Source organism: Phascolarctos cinereus, unplaced genomic scaffold, assembly GCF_003287225.1.
Source record: "Phascolarctos cinereus isolate Bilbo 61053 unplaced genomic scaffold, phaCin_HiC Scaffold_726;HRSCAF=1367, whole genome shotgun sequence".
Lineage (NCBI taxonomy): Eukaryota > Metazoa > Chordata > Mammalia > Diprotodontia > Phascolarctidae > Phascolarctos > Phascolarctos cinereus.
The window spans coordinates 55,616,705-55,631,841 of record NW_027556098.1 but is presented as its reverse complement, the minus strand read 5'-3'; the positions used below and the strand labels follow the sequence as shown (position 1 = coordinate 55,631,841).

The 15,137-nt window shown below is 39.3% G+C and overlaps 1 pseudogene; it reads right to left on the bottom strand.

Moving 5' to 3' along the window:
* Positions 1-9,899: 9,899 nt before the first annotated feature.
* Positions 9,900-12,333, bottom strand: LOC110214766 (F-box-like/WD repeat-containing protein TBL1XR1; annotated as a pseudogene).
* Positions 12,334-15,137: the final 2,804 nt, after the last annotated feature.

Genomic DNA, 15,137 nt, shown 5'->3' with positions numbered 1-15,137 from the left:
GGTCAGAAGCAGGCTGCAAAGAGTTAAGAAGAGGTTGAGAGAAGAGGTAGTGGAGGTGCTAACTGTAGATGGCCTTCTCAAGGAGTTTAGTCACAAAAGGAAGAAAAGATGAAGGGTGATAGCTAGTAGAGATGGAGGAATCAAGTGAGGGTTTTTTTGAGGGTAGAGGAGACATCTGGATGTTTGTAGGCAATAGGAAACAGCCAGTAGACAGGAAGAAATTAAAGATTAGTGAGAGAGCAGACTTGATAGAAGAGCAATCTTCTGGAGAATATTGAATGGAATAGTATTACTCATGTGTGTAGAGAGGTTTGCCTTAGCAAAGAGGACCACCTCTTCAAGAGAAACAGGGGTAAAGGAGGAGATACTGGCAGGAAGCATCTAAGTGATAAGAGATGAGGAACATGAAATACATTGGGTTCCCATAAATTATAGGATAGTTGAACAAATTAAATTATTTGAATATAAAGGAATGTTGTTGGGCAGTTAAAAATTATGAGTGGGGAATTCATAGAAACCTGGGAGGACTTGTATGAACTTTTGCGTAGTGAAGTAGACAGATACCAGGAGAGCAATTTATAAATCACTGAAATATTATAAAGGAAAACAACTTTGAAGGATTTAAGAACTATACTCAATGCAAATGACCAATGAGGACCCCAGAAGACCAGTAATTAATCATATTTCTCACTTCCTGGCAGAGAGGTAATAGTAGAGGTACAGAATGAGATACACATTTTCAGATATGGCCGTTATGTGAATGTATTTTGTTTGAATATATTTAGTTATTACAAGGGACAACTTTAATTGGGGGAGGGGTGTTTTGGAAAAGAATAGTTATAGTGATACCAAAATGAAGAAAAGAAAAGAAAGAACATCGATTAAATATTTTTTTAAAATATAGGGAAGAAAGCAAAAGGAAGTTGAGGAGCAAACAGGGTAGTGTTAGAACTACCCTATTAAATTTAATAGACTATGAAGATTAAGGGGGCATAATGGAGAAAAAAATTAAGGGATGAGAGAAGATTATACTAGGAGAAGAAGAAAGGGAGAGGTAGAATGGGGTAAATTATGTCACAAAAAAAACAGAAAAGAAAAGGCTCTTACAGTGGAGGGGAAGTGGGGGAAGGTTAGAGGGAATGAGTGAATCTTACTCTCATAGGATTTGGCTTAAGGAGGGAATAACATACACATTCAATTGGGTATGGAAATCTGTCTTACCCTACTGGAAAATGGGGTGGGGGAAGGGGACAAGAGAGAAGGGGGATGATAGAAAGGAGGGCAGATTGGGAAAAGTGGTAATCAGAAGCAAATACTTCTGAGGGACAGGTTCAAAGAAAGAATAGAATAAATGAGGGGGCAGGATAGGATTAAGGGAAATAGAGTTGGTTTTTCACAACATGTCTACTATGGAAGTGTTTTGCATAACTGCACATGTGTAACCTATATTGAGTTGCTTGCCTTTCCAATGAGGGTGGGTGGGGAGGGAGGAAGGGAGAAAATTTGGAATCCAAAGTTTTAAAAACACATGTTTAAAAAAAATGTTTTCACATGCAACTGAGAAATAAGAAATACAGGCAATGGGGTACAGAAGTCTATCCTGCCCTACAGGAAAATAGAAGAGGAAGGGGATAAGAGAAGGGGGGGGAGATAGAAGAGAGGGAAGACTAGGGAAAGGGGTATTCAGAATGCATGCCATCTTGGGGTGGGGAGGGGCGAGATGGGGTAAAAATTTGGAACTCAAAACCTTGTGGAAGTAAATGTTGAAAACTAAAAATAAATACATTTATATTAAATTTTTTTAAATTTAATAGACTATATACTCATGTAGCATGGCACCTTTAGGCCCCATATTCTTTCTGGGCTAGGTCTGTTACTTCATTTATCAATATATATGCTAGGTGGCCTTTCCTCCTTTGTCCCCCATTCTACCCTCAATCTGTCTGTCTCTTCGTCTGTCTCTCTGTCTCTGTTTCTCTCTCTTCTCTCTCTCCTCCTCTCTGTCTAGTTGTCTTCTAGTTGTCTCTCTCTGTCTCCCTGTCTTTGTCTCTTTCTCTCTATTACCTTTGAAGGATGAGAGCATCCTTCAAAGAGTAGAGAAACCAAGGGGCAGCTAAGTGGCGCAGCGCGTACAGCACCAGCCCTGAAGTCAGGGGGAACTGAGTTCATATCTAACCACAGACCAAACACTTGACATTTACTAGCTGTGTGACCCTGGGCAAATCACTTAACCCCAACTGCCTAAAATAAAAACAAAGAGAAAGTGGAGAAACCAAGGGAAAATTCTATTTCGATTCTAACACCAAAGAGCAGGATGCCAGGGTAGAAATAATGAGTACCTTGAGCAGAAGGTATCACTCCCTCCTAGAAAAGGAGACAGAGGAGAGCAAAGCTGGGCATAGTCTGTTTTTGACTCTAGATTTTAGAAAATTGAACTTCAAAGGATTTAAAGAAAAGAAAGATAGGATCCTACGTACTAAAATTCTACAGGTAAAGTCAGCCAAGCCCTTTCCCCCTCCCTCCAGAGGGAGGAGACAGAAAATTCAAGAATGAAATTCTAATGACACAAAGAGAAAGAATTTCAGTGGGGAGGAAAAGACAATGTTGTTTCAAGAAACTGATGAGGATAGAAAAGGTACTCACGAAGAAAATTAGACTTGAACTTGCCCAGATGAAAGCAAAAATAAACAACAGAGGATAAATATAATACTGTGGAAGGGTCCTATAAAAGTAGTGCCCAGATTGCTAAAGCTCTTTAAGCTGAGGCTGGCCAAGGAAGTTAACTAAGGACAACAAAAAGGATTTTGATATTTTTATTTAAAGCTACATTGGGAAAAAGGAAAAGAAAAAGAAGGAGTAAGACCAAGATCATGAAAAGTGACAACAGAAAATTGCAGAACTGCTCATTTATTTGCTTATTTTGCTCCTATTTTCTCATTTGAGGAATATGAACCTTACACTAGAAGTGTCAGAACAAAACTAGATAACAGGAAGTTGATACCTGAGCTAAGTGAGGAGACAATACTAGTTGCCTTTGATGAATTCAACGCACCTGTCTTAAGTGAATCAGTTAAGTGATTCACTTGGGTCCTGAAAACTGGCAGCTGCAGTTACTGAGGGCTGACAGTGACTCCTAAAGCTCATGGAAAACATGAGAGGTTGAAGAGGACAGGCACCTGTTGCGGCAATTTTCAAAAAAAAGAAAAGAAAGAGAGGTCAGCTAGGTGGCGCAGTGGATAGAGGGCCTGCCCTGGATTCTGGAGGACCGGAGTTCAAATGTGACCACAGACCAAACACTTGACACTAGCTGTGTGACCCTGGGCAAGTCACTTAACCCCATTGCCTAACCAAAAAAAACCAAAAAGAAATAGGTAGTGAACATCTGGGGAGAAAAGTGGTTAATAGAAAGAGCCAGCATGGCTTCATCAAGAACAAGTCATGTCAGACTAACTTTATTTCTTTTTAGACTGGATTAACACATTAAAATGATTATTGCAATCATAGCTATTATAATTAAATTATTGTTTAATTTTCATTAAAATTAAATGATGTAGATATAATTTACCTACATTTTAGGAAAACATTTAATAAAGTTTCATACATTCTTAACGGAAAATTGAGAAAAATAGATGAAATGATCATATAGATACAGTAATTGTTGATGTTTTATTTTCAACATGACATAAGGTGTCCAGTGAAGGGTCCCAGGAATCTACTTTTTTCAGTGATTTGGATGAAGAAATAGATGGCATGCTCATGAAATTTGCAGATGAAGCAAACTGAGGTGGGTAACTATGACACTCAATGACAGAATCCAAAAAAGATCTTTACAGGCTAGATCAGTGGCATCAGGACCTCTTCACACTCTTAAAAATCATTGAAAATCCCCCCAAAGAGCTTTTACTTATGTGGATTACACAGCATTCAAAATTGAAATATATTAGTAGTGTTATCAAAATAGTTTTTAGCACAAGGGTCCCCTGAAAGGGTCTTGGGGATCACCCACAGTCCCCAGGTCAAGAATCACTGGGCTTTAGCATTGGGCTGAATTAAAAATTCAGAGACATGTCTTACACTTGAATTTAAAGAATCAATTTTTTAAATGCAGGATAGGGAAGCCATGGTCAAAGTGCAGTTATTCTGGAAGAGACTGGGGATGTTATTGCTCTACAAGATCCATGTGAGCTAGCCCTGTGATGCGATAACCAAAAAAAAAAAAGTGATCTTAGACTGCATTAAACAAAGTATAGCTTTAAGGAAGAAGAATGTGGTCATCCTACTGTACTCTGACCTGGTCAGACCATATCTAGAGTATTTTATTCACTTCCGTACCAGTTTTTAAAGGACACTGATGAGCTGGAATATGTGCAAAGAGGAGCAATCAGGATGGTGAAAGCCAAGTCACATGAAGATAAGTTGAAGGAACTGGGAATGTTTAGTCTGGAAAAGAGAAGACTGAGGGGAGGGGGATGGGAACCTTGCTCAAGTATTCAGGGGGTTATAATGTCAAAGAGCAATTGGGCCCCAGAAGGCAAAAGATAAAAGAATGTTTAGAAGTTGCAGAAAGGAAAATTTAGGCTTGATGTTAAAAAAAAAACAAAACTTCCTAACAATTAGATCTATCCAAAAGTGGAATGGACTGCCCTAAGAGGTAATAGATTCCCATTCATTGGAGGCCTCAAAGCCCAAGCTAGATGAACACCTATTTCTGTGACTCTGTAAATATACATAATGATTATCATATTTGAAAATCATACTTTATTGTTGTTGTTCAGTCATTCAGTTGTGTCTAACTCTTCATGACTCTATTCTCCACTGTCTCTCAAAGTCTGTACAAGTTCATGTTCTTTGTTTCCATGACATCATCTACCTATCTCATCCTCTGCCATCCCCTTCTCCTTTTGCCTTCAATCTTCCCCAACATCACAGTCTTTTCCAGTGACTCCTATCTTCTCATTATGTGGCCAAAGTATTTAAGCTTCAGCTTCAGTATTTGACCTTCCAGTGAATCGCCTGAATTAATTTAAGTATTGACTCTCCTTGCTGTTCAAAGGACCCTCAAAAGTCTTTTGTATACATTGTATAATATATGATCATATTATATGTGAAATAACATTTGATATATAATGTTTTTAAAAGTCACCAAACTGATGAATTCCTTTAATTTTTTTTAATATCAAAATATATTTTATTTCGGACCTCTTTCAGATCTGATTCAAATTACAGTTGCCAAAGCAATACAATGAAAACGGAAAGTATAATAGGGACATTTGCCTTGGACAGATGGGGACGTTGTGATGTAGAACTCAGTGTAACTCACATGGTCCAGGACAGCCTAGAACATCTCTCTATCAGTCTTCCTTTGACAATAATCATGAAAACTGAATAAAAGTCTTTAAAGAAGTAAAACAACTGTCATGGGCTGTTTTACACTTTGACAAACAGTTGTAAGTTAACTGGATAACTAAAGAAATGATGCAGACATTTGAATCCAGTGCTATGGGTAGACTCAACAGAATTAGACCCAAAGGATTTATAAAATTAAAATTAAGCCATTACAATTACAATGTCAAAGTCAGAAGAGGAAAAAAAAATTTCTTCTATATTGAAGGATTATACAAGCACAGAATGCAGCCTTCAAAAAAGAAAAGAAAAATAAAGAAGTGGATAAGTACCCTGGACTAGATACAACATGCAGAATGTTTTCCTGAACTTATCCATAAATTCCAAAAAACATTATGAAATAGTTTACTAGGAAAAAAATGCAGGCCCCAAGTCGTCACCCTGCATCAACACTGTAAACTTGGAGGCAGAAACAGAATGCTACATCGCCTCACACTACTGATCTAAGATGCTCTATCTCTAAATCAGTGTATGAAAAAAAACCCACAAAAAACCAACATAACTTGAAGTTCTCACTTTAAAAAATTCTTTTTTCTACCTTTAACCAGATTTATGTTTAAGAAAGAAACTCTTGATACTAAATTGTGATACTTCAGAGCTATCACTGGAAGAACAGGTCATTCCTAACTCCCCTCCCCACCTTCTACCTCTTTTGACCCAAGAGAAAGCTTTCAGGGTCTCTCATTGATTTACTGCTGTTTCTTAAATATGGACATGTATTGTCATGCCACAGTGTTGGTCTGCCAAAGAAAGGTTTCCTGGGAACTTTCAGATGTGAATTCCTATTAGTATGCATGTATCTGTCACCTAAATACTGTCTGCAACGTTCTAGAGCAGAACATAGGATACACAGAGAAACATGACATGCCGTAAGCTGAATAAATGGCACTGAACAATATTTGAGACATCATTTCAGCTCATCTAGTGAAACCCCAATTCCCCTCTGCCCACATCAGCTCCATGTAATTCACATAGAATCCCTCTGCAGGGCCCTGGACTCATATTGCCCTTTAGGTCTGTCTATTCCACAATTATAATTATACCCTCAACCAAACCATTCTACCTAAACAAAGGTAGCTCCCTAAAAACAGTCATTTCTCATTAAATAATCTATTTTTAAATAAAGCAGAGAAAGGGAAAAAAAGGAGTGCTTTAAAATTGCAGTTAGATTAGCACAAATCTTTGGCCTTTCTCTTGACATTTGTACATGTCAAAAAGCAAGAAACTTTCCTGTACTCCTTCCATCTGGTGATTCCTGCATTTTGCACCATAATTACTTGTTAAACCACAAAGAGAAACTCTTTTAGCATTTGTAAAAGTTGTTTCATCCTAAACCACATCTAACTCTAGAGAATTGGTCATCACAACTGGATTATCAACAATAACCTAAGACCTACGTAAAATTTATCATGGTCTAAAATACATCAGAAAGTCAAAGATGGGACCTGATCCACATTAATAGAAAAGGGAACGAAAGCAAAAACGTGGCTTCCTTCTCATACGGATATGAACAATGAGATTCCTGCATAAGCTTTAGGAATGAATGGGAAACATGACAGCCCCTCTTACTTTACTTTCTCCTTTAACCAATCAGTCCCCCAAGCTTTCAGCTCCTTCCCAATGATAACAAATTCATCATTGTAGTCTATATTAAAGTGTAATCCTGCTCCGATTGTAGTGTGGTCATATTCTCCTAGAAGAACTACTAACATTTCAGTTATAACCCTTGGGGAAGATATGGGGGGGGGTGGAGCGAACAAACAAACAAACCAAGAACTCCATAAATACAGTACCTTCACTTAGTCTCTGGCCAGTACATTTATTCTGCAGACTTTTTTTTTTAAACAGCTTAGGAGTAGCATCGCGGAGTATAAGCAAGCAATGATGATATTGAGAACTGCAGCAAAAATAAATAAATAATCCACTATTCATTAAGAGCCCGGGCCTACTGCTGGATATCTCCTGGTGAGACGGTACTGCAGAGTGATAGAACTATGTATTTATAACTGTGTAGGCTTCTTATTAGGGATGCTTTTTGTAAGGAAAATAGCCAAAGATCAAAAAAGGAAAAGTGACAATAGCATAAAAATGTAGCTGTCTATTCTGGCAGCCATATTGCAGAGTTCCCTGCCTATCTTTTTATAATCAGCTAAAAAAAACAGTCAATAACTGTAAGCAAATGAATAAATTGTCCACACCAAAATACAAAAGTACTATCAATAATCGCTTCTGACTTTCAGGATTTAAATTCAGTGCAGTTGACATATGCACTGCTAAAGGAAAACACAACATAAACATACTCAAAACATTTGTGTTTATTCCTAGAAGCACATTTAAAAAATTATTGCACAGATTTTTTTTTGCTTTTTTTTTTTTAATAACAACAGAGGTCAGTCATAGAAAAATATCTCCATCAATAAAAACAGGATGTTCCAATGCTAGATAGTCTATGAGACTTCCTGCACAACTCACAAGGTAATTATTCTAAAGAGCTGGCATACAACCATCATGAATGACTATGTTTCTGGACAGGAACTTTTAAAAATGCTGGTATTCAGAATAGATTCCCCACTAATAATGGGGTACATAGAACAATAAATGTGGAATTAAGTGTATTCTCTTTACCAAAGGCCAATGCTACGCTACCTCAGCAAAATGAAGATTTGCTTCAAGTCACATTAGTTTGTAAAAATAGCAGAAAATCAAGGGCAAAAAGCTGCATTATTTGGATTAAACCAATTTATGCCTAAACTAAGAACAAAGTAGATTAACTTTTTTTAAAGTAATAATAATCACAAAATTATTAGTGATTGAAATAATGTTATAAAGTGGTTAACTTTGCAAAGTTCTACGATAGAAGCCCTTTCTTAATTAAAACATCTGTTACATAAATTTAATAACTATACTTTTTGAAATTTATAGCCTTGGAATCTGGCATGAAACATGAAGTGACTCCCTTCAACAGAACACACAAACAAGATGTGCTGAATTTACAAAAGAAATTTTGGTATACCCTAGTCATGTGAGCAGAACAAAAGTTTGCTCTCTGTTAAAAAAAATACTTGATACTGTGAACAGACTAAAGGACAATATAGTAATGATTAATAAAAAAATGGCTTACAACTACTCATACTTGAAAATACATAGCCAAAGTTAAAATAAACTGCAGAATCAAAGCAGCAGAGACATTAGTGCAAGTGTTTTATTTAAGAAGCTGAATCACTGCTATTTAAATACACCTTAAAGCAAGTCTTCTGTTCTAAAGATTTCTTTTGAAACTAAGGTAGTAAACATTTTGCCACATAATAGCAGTATCATAAAATATATGCTAAAGGTATTTTGATTTATATTAAGAAAATTGACATGAGAGATTTTTTTTAATACTAGAATTTGGTTACATTATAAATCAGAGCTCCTACACATACAATGGATACTCCTGGTAGAAGCTAATAAACTTTGTTTAGAAAGATTTCATCTCTTAACAAACAGACAAAAGAAACCCCAGAATGCTACTTTGCTCCTTTTCACAATGGTGCACAACTAAATCGTAATTAGCTGTGGTCTTGAAGCAACAATATTTTTTAATGCAACTTTTGTATTTATAATTTTTAAATTTTGAAATATGATAAATAGTAACTAAAAAATTTGTGTCCTTTGATTCTTGTTTGGCAAAAATATGTCCCAAATAAGAAACTTCTGCATTTCAGCCACACTACCAGAAAAAACCAGAGCAGAATACCCTTTGCAAATAATGTACTTTCTTGTTTAACACGACCAATGTAACATTTTAGATTTTTTTTTAAATCACTCCTTACCCCAATACGCAACCAATGTGCTCTGAGAGCCGCAGAATGGACCAACCATCACTTGGCCTCTTCAGAAGAATGCATGAATATATTTTTCAAAGAATTTTTAATGTTTGAAAGGTGAAAAATAAAAACAAACAATAAAAAAGAGTTATTCCTTTACTTCTTGCATCTGTAAAAACCAAAAAGAATATTTGAAAAGCAAGAAACAACCCATGGCTGTATATTTACATACATCCGTTTTCCCTGTATACATAAACTGTTCAACCATTGAGGGAAATTTTTTAAAAAAAAGAATATGATCCATCATATTGATTAGATCCGGGGAGGGGGAGGGGGAGGGGGAGAGAAAGCTGCCGTTTGCCTCTTGATTTGGTGCATGTATAATCTGCTTTTGCACAGTCTCCTTCCTTTCCTCTTCTGCTTTTCATACCCCAAGCTTCTAAATAATATTTGGGAGCATAGCACATAAGATGCCAACACTTGGTGAAGGGGATTCACAAGCAGTGACAAAACTCCATCATCCTCTTCAGGGTATAATTTTGCTTTGTTTCTATACAACAGAGGTAGGGGGTTTCTTCTAGGTTTGGCTGTGGTGGACTGGCCGTGGTTCTAGTGGGACCAGAGCAGGGACTGTCATTCTGTCTATGTACACATTCATAGTGGGTCCATGGCTTCCAATTAGTAGCACTATTTCCATAAGTCTAGTGCACAAACTGAATCATATGATGCTGGCTCCAACTTTGTCTCCTGCTACCTTCCAGCAAACCTCAAATATTCCACCTGTTCCTCTATAGTTATGAACTAGGGAGCCAGTCTGCCTGTTCCAGATGTGCACACATTTGTCGAAGGAGCTGCTCACCAAGTGCCTGCCATCAGGACTGAAAGCCCCACTGTACACAGGCTCTTGGTATTTTGTCAAAGTGTGGACGCGTATGCCCAGGCCCACATCCCATAATGAACAGTAAAATCAAAGGATGCAGTGGTTAACATGAGGTTGGCATTTGGATTGTTTGTTCCTGGTCCTGTTGGTAGTTTAAATGTCTTTATTATGCGCTTGCAAATCAGGGACACAACTCTATTGTTTCATACTCCGTATCTTTAAAGTCATGTCATCAGAACAAGAAGCCAGAAGGTCAACAGTTGGGTCTCATTTGATAGCATTTACTTCATTTATGTGTCCCTGGAATGTTCAATAGGCTTGTCTTGTCCTAATTTACAGACATGAATGCACACATCAGTGCTGCAAGAGACAAAGGTGTTGCTGCTCTGTCAATCCACGTCCAGCGCTAGTGCTAAGTGAAAAGGGAACTGCCACTTGGCCACTTCTATCCCAGATAATTGTGGTCTTGTCCACTCCTGCACTCGGGAGGAAATTTCCTTTCTTGTTCTATTTTAATGCAAAAAATAGGACCTATATGTTGCCCCAAGGTGCTAGCAATATTCTCATCTTTAGTCCATATTCTGGCAAATCCATCATGACCCAGTGGTAAGAAGTGTGCCTTCACTACTCCAATCGAGGGAGGTCATATCGTTGTTGCTGGCCACATCCTACCCACCTTCCTTTATACAATGGCCAAGGTCTAACTAGGTCAAGCCACTTGTGCTGTTCTCACTCAGATTCCATATTCTTGCTGTTAAGTCACCAGATCTTAAGGCTAAAAGGTCACTAACAGGATTCCAAGTGCAGATGACCCCGTAACACCACAGCTTTGTTTGGGGGGATTTCAACATCTCCATACACCTCCACCATATCTGTATAATTATTTGCTATACTATGGGCTCCATTTTCTTCTCCATTTGCAGTGATTTTCTACTGATTTTCCACTGAACCCTGCTGATCGGCTGTGGTGGCAGTGCGTCGTTGGACAAGTTTATCTCTCTACGCTTGCTGTCTGCTTGTACCCCACCAGGCATCACAGCACTGATCAGTGACAAAGACTCTATAGGTCCTCCACTGAACGAGGTACCAGCCTTATTAATACTGACTTATGTCTCTACATACTGCAGGCCTGTCTGGCTGATAGATATCAGAGCAGCGGGTGGAACCAGACCACCTTTGATATTAGACTGGCTGATATGGCTTTCTTTACCGAAGTTATGTGCTGAATGAGAAAACCCTGACATTGATGTGGGGAAGCTCAACTTATTTGGGACTTCTAACAGTATGGAGTTGATACTGGCACTGCTCCAGGCTGGGCCAGCCATCCAAGCCTACAGTGGAGGTTCAGCAAGTGACCCCCTGGGCCGGCTGGCCTCAGGAGCCTTGTGGGACCACGCAGCCCTGGTGGAGTGGCCTGGGCTCAGGGCTGGGCTGTGGGCAGGCAGGGGAATGAAGAGCCCTCCCAGCTGCCCCCGCCTCTGGACTATGTGCTGGGGCATCCAGGGGCAGGGGTGGCTAGGGCTGGCTTAGCCCAGTGCCTAGCACATAGTAGGACTGATTGACATAGCCTCCCTACCAAGCAAACAGTTAATCAATCAGCTAATAAACATTTATTAAGTGCCTACTATGTGCCAGGCACTGTGCTAATGGCTGGAGATACAAAAGGAAGCAAAAAAATAGTTCCTGCCTTCAAGAAGCTCACAATCTAATGGGAAAGGCAGCTGGGGGGGGGGGAATCCCAACCAAATAAATACATACAAACAAGCTATATACAGGAAAAACAGGAAATAATTAACAGAGAGAGAAGAATTAAGAGGTTGAACAAGGCTTGCTTTAGAAGATGGGAATTTTAGCTGAGACTTAAAAGACACCGGGGGAGCCAGTAGGCAGAGTGAAGAGATAGAACACTGCAGGGCATGCAGGACAGCCAGAGAAAATGGCCACAACTGAGAGATGAATAGTCTTGTTTGTGGAACAGTCAGGAGGCCACTGTCATTGGCTTGAAGAGTATGGGGCAGGGAGTAAGGTATAATAAGACTAGAAAAGTAGGAAAGGACTAGGTTATGGAGAGCTTTGAATGCCAAGCAAAGAATTTTGTATTTGATCCTGAAGGGGATAGCAAGTCACTGAAGTTGCAGTAGGAGAATGACATGGTCAGACCTTCAGTGGGGGATGGATTCGAGCAGGGAGAGACGTGAGGAAGGCAGACCCACTAGCAGGCTTTTGCAATAATACAGGCATGAGGTGATTGAGGGCCTGCAGTAGAGCTGTAGTGTTGTCATGGAAAAGAAGGGGCATATTCAAGAGATGTTGCAAAGGTGAAACCAATGGGGCAGCTAGGTGGCGCAGTGGATAGAGCACAGGCCTTGGATTCAGGAGGAGCTGAGTTCAAATGTGGCCTCAGACACATAACACTCACTGTATGACCCTGGCCAAGTCACTTAACCCCATTGCTTACCCACACCCCCCCACAATAAAAGAGGTGAAACCAACAGGCCTTGGGAATAGATTAGATATGGTGGTGTGAGAGATAGTGAGGACTCCAGGATGACACCTAACTTGTGAGCCTCAGGGAAGACGAGGACAGTGTGACCCTCAATAGTAATAGAGAAATTAGGAGGAGAGGAGGGCTTAGGGGGGAAAGATAGTGAGTTCCATTTTGGGTATGTTGAATTTAAGATGTCTGCTGGACATCCAGTTCAAGATGTCCAAAAGGCAATTGGAGATGCAAGTTTAGAAGTTGGCAGAGAAATTGCAGTGGGATAGGTAGAGTGGAGAATCATCAGCAAAGAGATAATAATTAAACCCGTGGGAACCAATGGGATCAACAAGTAAGTAGTACAGAGGGAGAAGAGTTGAAGGTCCAGGACAGAATCTTATGGTTAGAGGACATGATCTGGATGAGGACACAGCAAAAGAGACAGAAAAGGAGCAGGCAGATGGGTAGGAGGAGAGCCAGGAGACAGTAAGAGGCACCCCAAAAGCCTAAAACAAAGGGTATCAAGGAGGAGAGAGTGATGATCGACAGTGTCAAAGGCTGCAGAGAGGCCAAGGAGAATGAGGATTGAGAAAAGGCCATTGGATTTGGCAGCTAAGAGATCATTGGCAGTTCTGGAATGAGCAGTTTCAGTGAAATAATAAAGCTAGGAGCCAAAGTGTAAGGGGTTAAGAAGATCGTGAGAAGAGAGAAAGTAGAGGCCTCTACTGTAGATAGCCTTTTCAAGGAGTTTAGCCACAAAGGGCAGAAGAGCTATAATGTGTGTGTATACACATATATGTGATATATGTGTGTATCTATCTCTCCATGAGATATAATTTTGAAAAGTCAGGCAAAACACTCCCAGTTTAGACTAGCCTTCTATTAAAAATAATTATCTAGCTTGGGGTTAAGACAATCTGACACACTCCCAAGATCCTTTCTAACTTAGCTGCAAATGAATTTGGGCCAAAACAAAAAGAAGGCTAAAGAGCCAAGATCAGTGTTCTCCACTCAGCTCAAATTGGGTCTTTCTCATACCCATCTCTATGTAGCAAAGCCCAAGTGCTTTGGGGCTATATTTTGTTCTGTGAAAACCCCAGGCTCTCCAAAGATGCATGTCTATTATCCTAAACTTCTGGTATTTACTTCATGAGTATAGAAATATTAACTACAGAGTTGAAAGGCACTTTAAAATCCCTTTCATGCTGCCCAATCCCTTCCCAACACATAGATCTTCCCTACAACATCTCTGCCGAGGAATTGTCATCCCTTCACTTTGAGACCTCTAATGATATAGGAATCACTCCTGGAGAGGGTCAATATCATTTTTAAGTAGGGAAGGAAAGAACACATATATCGCATGTGCTAAATGCTTTCCAGATATGATCTCATTTGATCCTCACAACAGCTCTATAAGGTTGGTGCTATTATTATCTACATTTTACAGCTGAGGACACTGAAGCAAACAGAGGTGGAGTGATTTGTCCAGGGTCATACAACTAGAAAGTATCTGAGGCCAGATTTGAACTCTAGTCTTTCTGTTTCCCAACCCAGCTCTCTAACCTCCTAGAGCCTAATAGCTTTTATTGTTAGGAAGTTCTTCCTTTTTTTAGAAAAAAAGAATCTAAGTTTATAATTTCATTATCATAGGGTACTCTTGGTTAGCAAATTCTTTCTACCAAAGCAGAACTGCATCTGCTCTACAACTCATGATTGGGACATAGAGAGAAGTAATCTGCCGAGTGTCACATGGACAGTATGCATTCGAAGCACGATCTTTCCTGCTTCTGAGATCCCCATCCACTGCTACAGGCTGCATTTCTTCTTCCTTCCACTGAGCCTAAATGTGGCTCCCTGTAATTTCCACCCATTGAAACTAGTTCTACTTTCCAGGACCAAACAAAAAAAGTGAAGTCTCTTTGCCATGTGACATCTCAAATGTTTGTTGAGAGCCTTAACTTTCTTCCTCTAAGTCTTTTCTCTGAGTTAAACATCCTCGGTTCTTTCAATTGAACTTCATATGTCAAGATTTCCCATTCTTACCATCCATTATGGTTACTGCAATAGCTATGAACGAAAAATACTGAAAGTCCTGCTCAAATGTGCTCCTAAACTGAGAAAATGATCTAATGAACAAAAAGGGATCATCTTTATCTTGCACTAAAAACCATTTCATCACCAAGAATGATAGGGAACTGAGTGGGTGGATGGAACACACTATGTCAACTATTCACCTCTAAGTATACAGCCATTATATGAACATCATGGCTACAATTACACAGCAAGCTGGTTGGGTGAGGCTGGGATTAGGAAGAAAAAGACTATTCTCAGGCTCTTCATGAGCTCTGATCCCTCCGGGGCTTAATCCTAGGTGTGCCAATGGAAGCAGAACTCTGAGTTGGCCTGTCACTTAATCATCCCTTCATTCTTTAATGCAACCAAAACAATTATTGAATAGCTACTGTGTGCATGACATTATACTAGCCAGTAATGGTGGTGGGGAATAAAAGAAGTATCATATGTGGTATCTGCTTTAAAAGAATTGACATTCTATCTGAGGAAACAA